We start from the raw sequence: 11,350 nt of genomic DNA, 5'->3' as shown, positions 1-11,350 counted from the left end.
CCATGTGTTGGATTCTGTTAGTTATACTTGTCTGTTGTATTATGGCTTCCTTTTTAATTGTTCCATTTCACTTTTTTCTCGATTTGTGATTTTTTAATATTGTCTAATTCTGTTTTCATGTCTTGAATTGTTTGATTTAATTCCTTCACCTATTGTCTTGTGGTTTCTTGTTTCTCTTGGATGACTTCTATTCATTTGTTTGTGCTATCCTGGAATTCTTGGAAGGATCTATTCATTTCTTCTTTATAGTTCTCATATAGCTGTATAAGCATGGTTTTAAGGCCATCTTCCTGTGACTCTGCCATAATAGGGTCTGTTGGTTTCTGGGCTTTCTGGTGGAGCCATAATGTCTTGATTTTTGTTATTAGACCTGTTATTCTTTCCTTTAGGCATCTGTTTACAGGGCTTGGGCTTTCAGAGCTGGTGTTCTTAGGGGTGAGTACCTTTGATTGGGTGCTGTTTTCTATACTGGGTTCTCAGACTCTGCCATCCTGCATCTATATTTGTTTGAGCTCTGCCACCTGGATTCTGTGGTTTTATAGGGCTCCTCTGGCTGCTTGTCTCCTCTGAGGGATTCACTACACAATGAATTTGTGTTTGGGGTGTCTGATGTTGTGAGACTTCTGTTTTGTTAATCTTTTTCTCTGTAGACAGGCCCTTCTGTTTTGGTGTATTGATCCGCATTTCTCCCCTCTGGTTGCAACCCTTCACTGAAACAAGGTGCTGGTTCACTCTCTACCACCCCACTGTTGCTGCTCACAGTCCTTTGCAAACCCTTGTTGCTTCCCACCTCCTGCTGCTGATCTCGGGAATCCCTCCTGTCAATCACCACTATGGATGTTTTGTTCCCTGCAGCCTACATCAGCAAGTGCAGTTGATGTTGCTGGCACCACAGTAGCCATCGATGTTGCTGTCTCTGTGTTGTTGCTGTTGCTGTAGTTCCCACTGCTGCTGTCCTTGCTGCAGATGCTCTGCTCCCCAGAGGGTCCATGCTTTTTCTCCATGTTTGGGGGTGCCCAAGTTTGTCCCTAGTTTGTTCATGGTGCACTATGTTTTCTCCTAGTGTAGTGGAGTGGTGAGCTTGGTGTTCCTGCTTAAGAAATAAGTCCAATTTTCTGCCTTGAACATTCTGGCATCTAAACAAAGTCCACACCACTCACTGCCCTCTTGGAATCTCAGCCCTCTTTTTTTTAAACAAGGGTTTAGTAGCCTTTGACTCCTCTCTTCTTTTGGTTTAGTGTTGTAGTCTTCAATCTTGTGCTCTCAGTTTCTCCAATCCCCTTTCCCTTCATTGTTCTACAAAGATGTACATATATTTACAAATGTAGAGATATTACAAGAACTTTGAAGTTTGGCTTTTGGAAGACATTTGCTACCAAACTTTAGGAATCTTTTAACAAACGTCTGCTCAAAATTCAGAAGAAATCACAGAAATTTCCAGTTTCAGTCACCAGCTAAACTGGACCAGTCTCCACTTACCTAGTCATTCACTAGTGCAGCTGAGGCTGGGAAGCTACATGGTCCTGAGGTTAAACCTTCAGCTCCCTCTCAGAAATATTGTCCTCACATAGGTGGATGGACCAGACAGTCAGAGCAAGGAAGAGAATACAGAATCACTTTGTAGAAGCAGCCATAGCTTCTGCCTTCTTTTTCTAAATCTGTGACAAAAGGACAAGCCCACGAATACAGAGTTCTCTCATTCAATTTCTCCACAACTCACAGGACAACAGTTTGTTGCAGCCACAGCTTTGCCATCACCACAGAGCACACAACTCCATGACAAACTGACAAACTTAGATCATGCCCAGAGGCATCATGCTTTGATTGAACAATCATCATCCCCTGGTTTCTAGTGCCTCCTACAAATATAGTTACATCATCCACATGATCCCAGACATCATCAATAATAATGCTCTATTTTATTGCTAGGGAAACAAAGGACTACTTCTGACCTTGAGATGAGCAAACAAAAATATTTCAAGGACCTGAGACAGATTTCAAACACAATCCTATGATGCCTGGAGGAAAGAAAAGGGATTCATGTGCTAAAATGAAATTCAATATGCTCTTTAAGTTCAAGGGCACTATACAAAATAATCCACAGCCAGTAACCAGAGAGGACGATAAGACATATGACCTGTTGAGTATGTTAGAAGCTGTTTGTATCTAACTGTCACTCAGTGATTATCACTACCTACATTGGCCTCTCTTCTCAGAGCTGAAGCCTCACACACATTTTACTACAAGCCCCTCAGCTGGTCAAGGATGGCTTTGTTGTGTATGGTTTATGTGAGGATGGTGGAGAGACTGAAGGTCATCTGGTTTCATGGTCATAGGCCCTGCATTGTTTCTCTGTGGGTTCTAACTTGAATCTCACAGTTTCTAGCCAGGGAATCTCACTGAACCTCTGCCTTGAGTCTTTGCTTCCACAGTCTCAAGGGTCCTTTGCTTCCTCAGGATCTGATCCTGGTCCCCCACACAGAATCACGTCCGCCCTGTGTATTGTTCGGTAGTTTTTTTCAAGTCGGAATTTGTCCTGCATTTTATAATAATCTATGGACTGGGGAAACTGATCAGGGGTTAAAGTTCTTACCACATAAGAACAAAGAACGGAGTTTGGTGCTCCAGAAGCAGAAAAAGAGGTAGATGTGGTAGTCAAGAAGTAATCCCACCTCTGCGACCTTTAGACAGTGTGATCCTTTAGACAGTTGATTCACTAGCCAGTCAGTCTAGCCAGATGCTGAGAACAAGGCCCAGTGTTGAATTTTTTCAAAATTATTGCATAGATTGACATAAGAAGACATGTCAACATGTACACACACACACACACACACACACACACACACACACACACACAAAGGGAGAGAGAGAGAGAGAGAGAGAGAGAGACAGAGACAGAGAGACAGAGACAGAGACAGAGACAGAGACAGAGACAGATACAGAGAGACAGATATAGCCATACAGAGAGGCAGAGGTAAAACTCTATAAAAACACATATGACAATGGAAAACTGAAAGTTGAGTAAACATTTGTGTAGGATAGATTAAGCTTTGTCGCAGGTGGAAGCAGTCTTGGCGGGCTTTACCCTTAGGGCACACCATGAATACCTTGTGAGAGACTGTTTGGAGCCTTCCTGGGCTTGGAATTCAGGAAGCCTACCTAGGAACCCCACCGTGGCTATTGTTTTCCTAATTGACCCTCGAAGGGAGAAGGGACCGCCCTTTGCATATGACTGGGAAGAGGTAGAAGGAGAGAAGGAGAATGCGCGGAGAGAGAGGAAAGGACCGGACCAGCTCATGGGACTGAGACACCTAAGGACCCGTCCTGCCGAACGGATTCCAGGAGGTTTTAATCTTCTGTCCCTTTAACCTTTTTTTCCTTCTTGTATATGCTAGTTGGGTTGTATAATAAAGTTTAATTGTTAATAAACTGAGCCAACACATTTGGACAAATCAAGGATTACTACACACTGTCCTTGTAGAGAGAATCCCTGTGGACAAGCAGCCAAAACAGAGAAGGATCCAGCCCTCCATGTCCTTCAGGACTCTCAATAGGCTGCAACTCTCTGTCACTCAGAGCTTCATGTGCTCTCAGCGCCCCCTGCTGATCATCAGCTCCCTTCAGGGAGGTTTGAGTCTGAGTTCTCAGTGTCATTCAGTCACTGTGTCTCTGGCACAGTAATATGTGGCTGTGTCCTCAGACCTCAGACTGTTCATGTCCAGGTACAGGGTGTTCTTGCCATTGTCTCTGGAGATGGTGAATCGGCCCTTCACGGCATCAGCGTAGTGGATGTTACCAGTACTAGTACTAATGGAGCTGACCCACTCCAGCCCCTTGCCTCCTGGCTGGTGGACCCAGATCATCCAATAGCTACTGAATGTGAATCCAGAGGCAGCACAGGAGAGTTTCATGGACTTTCCAGGCTGTACCAAGCCTCCCCCAGACTCCACCAGCTGCACCTCACACTGGACCCCTGCAAACATGGAGAATACAGGTCAGAAAACTGTCACCAGTTTTCTTTTTCTGTTTTTCACACAACACACAGTGTCTCTTCTCCATAAATTACCTTTTAAAATCAAGACAAAGAAAACCAAGCTGATCCCCAAGTCCATGGTGAGTGGTCTGTGTTCAGTGCTGATCACTGCATGGGAGGATCTGGGAATCCAGGGCTGAGCTCCTGTGCCAGAGCTGCAGGGTCAGGGCAGGACTGTTTTTCATGGGCACAGAGAAGCCTCATTTGCATGTCTTCCTGCTGTAGCAGGCTGTGTTGTTGGCCTTGGGCAGGAAGCAGTGCTCAGAGGTGATATAAGATAACAAAGACTGATGGTAGTTACAGAAGTTAACACAGAATCGTTGCCCTTTATGTACCTTTCCATTGTTAAAGATTCATGATTCTTTATTTAGTTCTATTTTGTGCATATGGACACAACTTGTGCATGTAACTGCTATGTCTCCCCATCATATATGTAGGGGAAATTATATATCTCCTCACAGAGTATTGTTTCTATAAAAAAACTCTATCTTTCCTATTGCCTGAACTGGACATGGTTTCTCCCTGATGTGCCTCTTGGCCAGAGTCATTATTGTATGGAGATGCTCTCAGAATTCCTTCTCTGTTATGAGAGCATAGGAGGTGTTCCTGAACTTTACTCACGTCTCAGACAACATTGTCTTCATGGCATACATGGCTTCCAGATATGTCATCCTTTGTCACTGCCAGGCATCTGCTTAGTGTTTGCAATGGAGACATTCTTATTCAGAACACGCTGACTTGTTTTGCATCTGAAGTCTGCTCATGATTTCTTCACATTCTATCCAACATTCTCATCTTCTTTCTTTACATCAGACAACTCATCACTGTCTTTGTGTTAGGTTTGATTTCATTTCCCGAAATTTATATAATTAGTATAATTGTTACCTTTAATTGATTTTTATTCTGATTTTTTTCTTATTTCGCCAGTTGTCTTTTCCCCTCATACTCAACCCTTTCTATCACCACACCTCATCTTTGCTTTCCCATCATGATTATTCCCCTCTCCTTGCTCATTCTTGCCACTCACTTAAGAAATCTTCTTTCCTAGCATTCCAATTCCAATTTTAAAACCTACACAAAGAAGCCCAAACCCCTAACACACACCATCTATTTTCTGCATGTGAGAGAACAGGCAGTGTTTCTTCTTCCTAATCCTCATTATGTTGTTTAATATAAAGTCTTCCAGTCTCATCCATCTTCCTCTAAGCCTGGGAGGACACTGAAGAGGAGGAGAAGGAGGAGGAAGAGGAAAGAATAGAAGAGGTGAGCATGGGGGAGGAGCGCTGTGAAGTGCTGTATTCTGGACAGGACATGACTACCACAATCCTGACCTCATCTTGTCTGTTGGTGTGGTCAGTTTAAATTCTCATCCTAGATCAAAGTACTGTCAGTCCTAGAAGGAACCTTGGGCTCCCTTTTGCTTTCTTCTTTCTTCTCCCAATCATGATCAGTTGCTTGAACCCTCAACTCAGACGACAGAAGAGATAAACCAAACAGAAAGAACATCTGCATCCAGCCCCAGAGACTCTATCCTGGATATCTTCAGAGCAGATGCCAGACATAAGCACTCCATGGCCTTTAGGACTCTGAACAAGCTGTAACTCTCTGTCACTCAGAGCTCTGTGTGCTCTCAGCGCCCCCTGCTGATCATCAGCTCCCTGCAGGGAAGTTTGCGTCTGAGTTCTCAGTATCATTCACTCACTGTGTATCTTGTACAGTAATATGTGGCTGTATCTTCAGACTTGAGACTGTTCATATCCAAGAACAGGGTGTTCTTGGCATTGTCTCTGGAGATGGTGAATCGGCCCTTCACGGCATCAACATAGTAGATGCTACCACTATTAGGATTAATGTGTGCAACCCACTCCAGCCCTTTGCCTGGAGCCTGGCGGACCCAGCTCATCCAGGAATTACTGAATGTGAATCCAGAGGCTGCACAGGAGAGTTTCATGGACTTTCCAGGCTGTACCAAGCCTCCTCCAGACTCCACCAGCTGCACCTCACACTGGACTCCTGAAAATATGGAGAATACTGGTCAGAAAACAATCATAATGTTTCTCTTTCTGATGTCCAAACAACACACAGCATCTCTTCTCCATATATTACCCTTTAAAATCAAGACAAAGAAAACCAAGCTGATGCCCAAGTCCATGGTGAGTGGTCTGTGCTCAGTGCTGATCACTGAATGGGAGGATCTGGGAATCCAGGGCTGAGCTCCTGTGCCAGAGCTGCAGGGTCAGGGCAGCACTGTTTTTCATGGGCACAGAGAAGCCTCATTTGCATGTCTTCCTGCTGTAGCAGGCTGTGTTGTTGGACCTGGGCCTGAATCAATGCTCAGAGCTGATATAAGACATCAAAGGCTGTGGACAGTTACAGAAGTTAACGCAGAATGGTTGCTCTGTATGCAGTTTTACATTGTTAACTATCCATCCTACTTTATTTTGTTCTCTTTTGTGCACATGCACACAGCATGTTGTCATAATATACTGCTATGTGTCCCAGTACAAATGTGAAATTAAATAGCTCCTCATACTGTTTTGTTTCTATATAAGAGCTTAGTCTTTCCTATTGCCTGACCTGTACATGATTTCTCCCTGATATGGCTCTCTGTCCAGGTCATGAATGTACATAGAGGTTATTAGACTTCTTTCTCTCTGATGTGGACACTTGGGACTTTTGTGAATTTTAGTCATTTCTGAGAGAACTCTCTCTTCATCATGTCAGTGGCTTGCATATGTGTCATACTTTGTTACTGCCCATCTTCCACTCAGTGTTTGCAATCGAGACATTCTTATTTGCAGCACACTGAGTTGTTTTGCAACTGAAGTCTCCCCATGATTTCTTCAATTTCTGTCCACCATTCTCATCTTTACATCAGACAACACATCACTGTGTTTGTGTTAGGCTTGATTTCATTTCCACAGAAATTATATATATAGTATAACTCCTACCTTTATTTGATTTTTAGTCTGATTTTGGTCTTATTTCTCCAGTTCTCTTGTTTCCTGTCTACTCATCCCCTTTCCCTCACCACACCTCACCCTTGCTTTCACATCATGATTATTACCTTATCCTTGCTCACACTTGCTACTCCCTTAAGAAATCTTCCCTTCCTAGCATTCCAATTCTAGTTTTGAACCCTACAAAAAGAAGCCCAACCCCTAACACACACAACCTATTTCCTGCATGTGATAGAAACAGGCAGGTTTATTCTTCCCAATCTTCATTATCTTGTTTGATATAAAGACTTCCAATTTCTTCCATGTTCTTCTAAAATGCAGAAGATTCTGAGGATGATGTGGAATAAATGTAAGGCTTGGAGCATGCAAAGGAGTGCTGTGAGGTGCTGTCTTCTGGATAAGACATGCCTATTTATTCTCCTTACAGCCTGATTGTATTCCCCTCACTCTGACTTTCCCATTCCCACCCTCCTATCATCTTCCATCCTCTTTCTCCCCCTAGATCTCTGACAGATGGGGTCCTCTTTCCCTACGTTTGAACACAGCCTATTAGGTCTCATCTGGATACCCTGCACCCTTTTCCTCTGTGTTCCTTAGGGAATCTTCCCCAAGGGCACCAGAGTTCATGTCATAGGCTGTTCTCTGATCTTTTGCTCTGCTTACCCTCATGGAAAATGAGATGTACATTGGCTTCATCTGCAAATGGCAACTAGGTTCTCTGCTGGCAATGTCCTTGGTTGGTACATGAGTTTGTGCAGTCCCCCTTGGGTCCAGGTCCACCAGCCTTGATAGTCTCCTTGTGGAGCTCCTGACAAACACTCCCTGCTTCCCTGTCCTTCCATCCCCAGCTCTTCCATACAGCTCACAGCTCTTTGCCCAGGGTCTGCCTGGGAGTCCTAGCATCTGTACCAATCCCCTGCTGGGTGGAGTCTCTAAAGGTCATCTAGTCAGGGCCACAGCTCAAAAGTCTCCATTTAAAAACTTTTCCACCTCCATGGTGACATTTAGCTGGGTAGAGACTATTAATTTTACCGAAAGCTGAGATGAATAGCTCCTTCTAATTTCTCCCTCCACGTATTTTCAATATGAAATTTTATTAAGTGATCAAGTCTGGGAGCACCAGAGTTTATGTTAGAGGCAGTCTCTGCTCCCTCAACAATGTTGGAGAATAAGGTGTTCATTGGTTATATCTGAACAGGGGATCCAGGTTTGGTACATGAATTGTTCTTGGTTGCTGCAACAGTTTAGAAAAATGCAAATAGATCCATATTTATTACCCTTCACAAAACTAAACTCCAAGTAGATTAAAGACCTTAAGATAAAACCAGACACATGAATCTTCTAGAAAAAAAACTAGGGAATATCTATGAACTCATTGGAGCAGGAGACTACTTCCTCAGCAGAGTACCAACAGCTCAGGTTCTAAGGTCAACAACTAATAATGGGACCTCATGAAACTGAAAGTCTTATGTAAGATAAAGGACATTGTCAATAGACCAAAACAAAGTCTACAGACTGAGACAATATCTTCACCAACCCTATATCCAACAAAGGGCTAATATCCAAGATATATAAAGAACTCAAGGAGTTAAGCACCACTAAACCAATAACAGAATTAAAAAATGGGGTATAGAGCTAAACAGAGAATTCCCAACAGAGGAATAGTGAATGGATAAAAACACCTAAAGGCCTGTGGATCTGGAGCTTGGGGGGTCAGCATGATGATTTTAAATATTTATCTGAGGAGAGACCCAAGAGATTGTCTTTGCTGACATAGACGTTGGCTCACAGTAGTCATCTGTCTGTTAGGGACTCCATATCTGAATAGTAGTCTCTCTACCTCCTTATCTGGTCCATCTGTCCATCTGTCTGTCTGTCTCTATGTACTTTATATCTCTTTCCTTTTTTCTTTAAAGCTTGAAGCACATTATCAGGCTGGATTCCTTAATAAGAGTATCGCATTAGTGAGAGAAGGGAAGGAAAACTGTTCACAACACTGCATAAATGTGTGCATGCAACCACACATGAGCGTTAGGGTAACTGAAGCCATCAAAATGACAGAGCAGCCTAAATGATGGCCAGAAGTGGAGAGGAAGCCATGATTGAAGAATAGTAACCCTTGTCTTGAGAACAAGGGATTGCAGGACTTTTCTCCACGCTCTGGTAATGTAAAGCAACAGAGAAGGGAGAAAAGTGTCCAAAATAAGCTGTTCAGTCAGAACTGAAGTACTTTCACCAATTTTTATTTTTTATTTTTGCATTAGACACTGACCAGTCCAGCTGGTCAGTTATTGGGGGCCCGAGGAGGGTTGCAACTTGTGAATAAAGAACGGGCGAGAGAACAGGCAGAGCTCAAGGAAACCATAGCTTGTCAAGAACCGTTTATTGAAGGTGAGGGCAGGTTTTTTAAAACCTGCTTTAGGGAGGGCGGGGGTAGGCGAGGAGGGTAATGGAAAAGTACAGAATCTTCTGGGGTTGGGTCCCGGGAACATCTGTAGGGGGAGGGGTTTTCCTAGTTGGGGCAAAGCAGGATGTCTCTATGGTTATCTCAGGATCGATCGCTCTCTTCTCAGGGCTAAGCCGGATGCCTTGCATGCCTAGTGAGCGGCCAAGCAGGATGTTTGCTGCAGGTGCTGAATGGGTGAGGGTCAGCCACGGGCTGTTTGGTTCCTGGCATCTCCCCCCACTTTGTTTACTTTGGCCTTAGGGAGACCCCACAACCCAGCATGTGACCTTTAGGAGGTCACCAGTCATTGTTATAGGATGGCAGTATGTTTGAGAATCACTAGTGTCCAAGTGTTTCAGGACAACAGTTATTCTGGACTGGCCAAATTCTCAAGGAAAGGAGGCCTCGTGATGGCCTGAGCCTGCTAGAAGATCGATGCTCAATCTTACCATGCCTATGGTCTGTCCTCCCACCACGGAGCGACCAGCATCTGATAACCGAGACTTATCCAATTGCTCCGTCTCTGACTTATCAGGCACTATCACGGGTCAGGTCAAGGTGGGCTCAGGCCAAAAGATATGGGGGAGGGCTTGCACAGGTTTACCAAAGGCGCCAAGGGCACAATCAGGCTCGCCATCCAGCATTCTGCATCCTCGGGAACTGTAAAGGCCGCCCATAGGTAACCGACTGAGGCGTAGGTGATATCTCCTGGATGGTAATAGAAGTCTCATTTGGGTCCTCAGTCTCCAGGCAGTGGTAGTGAACCTGGATATTCTTGGTGGCAGCTTCAATCTGACTCTTAACGAACCCTGTAAGAGGGTTGAAAGCCCATGGCCCAAAGGATAATAGAAGGAGAACACCAACAAGGGGCCCGAGCAGGGTGGGGAGAAGTGTAGTAAGCCAGGGGGAGGCATGGTTAGGGCTAGGGAAATTCCCCCTCCAGAAAATTTAAAAATGAGTTGGGATCATGAATAGTGAAACGGGGAAGAAGAATAACAAGGACACACCAGTCTTTGGAGGAAAGGAAGGTAAGGGCATAGATGATCAGGGTTAAACCAGAGGAACAAGCAAAACGGGTGTTATTTGGCACGAGAATGTAAGGGAGGGAGTGGTCGGGGATGACAGTCTGGGTGCAAATGCCGCTGAGGGGAAGAGGAGGGAGCATATGGGGACCCAGGAGGCAAGTACCTATGCCGGAAACGGACTGGAGCTTAATGCGATTGTTGGGAGCTGGGCCGGTGAAGGTGGGGGTAACATTGGTAAAGAGCAAGGTGGAAAGAAGAGCAATACCCTCATAAAAGGGCGGGGAGGGGGAGAAACACATCCAACATTCAGGAAATGACAAGGAGGAGTCATTTTTTAAGGCCCATATGGAGGTGTTAGCCAACTGGAGAATGACATCAGCCAAGCTGGGGGGGCCTGCGGGGAGGGTAGGTCAGAAAGGAGGGGGCGAAATGGACCGAGGAGGTCGTCCGAGGGGGTGGGCAGGGAGGGAGGCATGGGGGTGGCGGGCTTAGGCGGGGGGGGGGGCAGGAGCAGGAAAAGGAACAGAATGATTGAAAATGTGATTAGGCCCAACCACTGCAGCACCCTTATTGGGTATGTCTTTTAGGAGGTGCAACTTGAAGGTAAGTCCAAAATCATACTCTGATTTATAAACACGGAGGCCCCATTCAAATCCGCGACCCATCCAAATGGCTCGTTTCCCGGGCTCAGTGAAGCGGATGGTTAGGGGGTTACACCATCCATTGGTGACTGAACGGGCCGCATTGCAAAGGTCCTTAACGACCTCGCTGTTAGGATGGGGATGAACCCAGGAGTCAACAGTGATGTAGTCCCAAGAAGAGGATGGCTTCCAGTACGTGTCGCCAGTGGTCTCACACCCCCAAGAGGCACAGTAAAAATCTTGGG

At 45.0% G+C, this 11,350-nt stretch overlaps 1 gene segment (V, D, J or C); it reads right to left on the bottom strand.

Moving 5' to 3' along the window:
- Positions 1-3,650: 3,650 nt before the first annotated feature.
- The window catches only part of LOC311603441 (immunoglobulin heavy variable 3-23-like), a 164,846-nt gene continuing 157,146 nt past the window's right edge, over positions 3,651-11,350 (bottom strand). The window contains exon 2 of the V gene segment in view: positions 3,651-3,973.

This window comes from Acomys minous, assembly GCF_964271855.1.
Source record: "Acomys minous genome assembly, chromosome: 8".
NCBI lineage: Eukaryota > Metazoa > Chordata > Mammalia > Rodentia > Muridae > Acomys > Acomys minous.
The sequence above is the reverse complement of the archived record's forward strand: the minus strand, read 5'-3'. Positions and strand labels throughout refer to the sequence as shown.